Source organism: Triticum dicoccoides, chromosome 5B, assembly GCF_002162155.2.
Source record: "Triticum dicoccoides isolate Atlit2015 ecotype Zavitan chromosome 5B, WEW_v2.0, whole genome shotgun sequence".
NCBI classification, from domain to species: Eukaryota; Viridiplantae; Streptophyta; class Magnoliopsida; order Poales; family Poaceae; genus Triticum; species Triticum dicoccoides.
In genome coordinates this window covers 481,555,264-481,557,923 of record NC_041389.1, presented here as the reverse complement: position 1 = coordinate 481,557,923, position 2,660 = coordinate 481,555,264, and positions in this window count along the sequence as shown.

Genomic DNA, 2,660 nt, shown 5'->3' with positions numbered 1-2,660 from the left:
CATTCTCAGTTATTTATTTGTGTTTGTGTAGACATGAAGATGAAGAGAGATGAATCGATTCGTTATTTTTCCAAACCAGTTGGTTCAAGTTCCCAACCATCAGAAAATGACCCTACTGTGCAATCTAGTGAAGAGAACAAGCCCAATCCTAACTGAGGCTAAAGAATTCCATTGATGCCATGAGGTAAGCAAGAATTATTTAATTTCAGACATTTAAATTTTTTTGGTATCTAATAATTATTCTAAGAACCAAAGTAATCGCCTGACCATAATTAATTTAGTCGATATGCAAGCTTCTAATCAATAAATTGTATATGCACAAATAAAATTCCATGAATGTACATGAATTGTGTAGTTGTCTTTCTATCAGTGCTGAGAATCTATTAAGAACTTGGTGAAAAGCGGGTTAACCTAAAAAAATATCTCTTGTGCCAATGTCTTCGCCCCCCTATGGTTAAATCCTGGCTCCGTCCCTGTCCAAAACATCTTATATTTGTGAATGGAGGTGGTATTATTTACACATTTCATGTGATTTAATTTTTCTTTCACCCACACAAATACTATTTTTTGGTGAAACATATGCTGGTGAAAAACTACGTAAAACTAAAAATTGTTTTCATAAGAAAAAAGTCCATTTTACTACCCTGAATAAAGTGGGTGGTTCACTTTACCCCTGATCTATTTTTGGCTCCTTCTACCCCACAAACAAACCAAAACCGGACAAAACACCCCCCCGGCTGGTTTGTCTCCACTCGCTGCTGATGTGGCACTAGTCAACGGTGGTTTTGACCTCGGTGGGCCCTCCTTGTCAGGTCGGGCGTGGGCATCCCCGTCGCTCCCTCGCGCTTCGTTCCGGCTCCAACGCGACCCCGCCGACGAGCCGCGTCGCCGCCTGCTCCACCCCGCGCTGGCCTGCCTCCTCCCGCGGCTACGCCAACCCGCCGTTCGCCGTGACGCTCTCGGTGAGCACCCCGCTCGGCCTTGCCTCGCTCCTCCGTGGCATTGGCTCCGACACCGTCCGCCCCGTCGCCGCTCCGGCCGCGCGCTTGCGCCGCCGCGCCTCCTCCCCGAGCTTGCGTTGTAGACCCCAGGCACCCTCGCGCGCTGCTCGCGCCGTCGTCCCCGGACGCCTGCCGGCTCCGACCGCCCCCGATCTGCCCACGCGCGCGCGGCCCTGTCCGCGCCCAAGCCGGTCCGCGCCGTTCTACCCTCGCGCGCGCGAACCCATCGTTGAGCCTAGCCACGCCCGGCCTCCCTCGCTCGACGCACACCGGCTCCGCTCGCCGGCTCCGACCACGCATGCTCTGCCCTCGCGCGCGCAGCCCAGTCCACGCCAAGCCGGTCCGTGTCGCCCTGCCCTCATGCGCGCAAACCCATCGCAACGCCTGGCCGCGCTCGGCCTCCCCCGTTCGGCGCGCGCCGGCTCCGCTCGCCACGGCCGCCTGCTGGCTCTGCGTGCACCGGGTGCCGCCGCTGTGGCCGGCTGCTACTGGAGTAGGGGGCCACCCCTTTTTTCTTTTTTCTGTTTCTTTGTTTTTTAAAAAAAACTAACGAGTGGGACCCACCGGCAGGTCAAATACCACCTTTGACTGTGTCCACGTCATCATCTGGTCTGGGTAAACCACCTAGGGTGCTTTTTTGTCCGATATGAGATTGTTTAGGGGGGTATAGGAACCGAAAAATAAATCAGGGGGTAAAGTGAACTACCCACTTTATTCAGGGTAGTAAAATGGACTTTTTTCTTTTCATAATCATAATTATGTGATGGAGTTAAGACGTGCGTTGCACGTGCAAGCTTACAAGTATAATATAAAAATCTAAAGTTAAAGACAGAATTCGAACTCAGGTCATCGCGTTGCGAGCATCCGGCGCTAACCAGTCCAACACATGTTTGTTGTGGACGATGCTGGAGATATATCTCTATGTTTACTCTTATACTCCCCCCGTTCCTAAATATTTGTATTTTTCAGATTTCAAATGGACTACCACATACAGATGTGTATATAGACATATTTTAGAGTGTAGATTCACTCATTTTTCTTCGTATGTAGTCACTTGTTGAAATCTCTAAAAAGGCAAATATTTAGGAACGAAGGGAGTAGAAAACAGAGTTGGTGATGATGGTGTGCCTGCCATCCTGCAATATAGGCCGTCGGATTTATATCTAACAGATAAGAAGGAAACTATGATAATTTTGCAAAAAGATACCCACACCCCAATCCACATTTGCAAATAAGGCTTTCCCTCGTTCATCCTTTCTCTCACAAGATAAATTACTCATACAAATGCATCTTGATGTTCCATGCAATGCACATGCATCTAGCTAGTTTCTTTTAAAATAGTTACTGCGATAATTTGGTTGAGGTGATATATTTTATGTCTGCCCCGAATGATCTCAGATTCACTAGTAGTAACAAAGAAAAGGTTGCCTTGTTAATTAACAGAAAATAGGGTGAAAACTATCACATGAGGCCGGTAAAAATAAGGTACACTAGGTTCAGCGTCATCGTCACTACAGCTGTGCACGCGCGAGAAGTCTACATATCGAGGGGGCTACGGAGAGAAAGACGAATCGAGTGTGTGTGAGCGAGGCATTGAGACACAACTAGCGCGCGCGCGCGTGTGTGTGTGTGTGCGAGAGAGAGAGAGAGAGAGAGAGA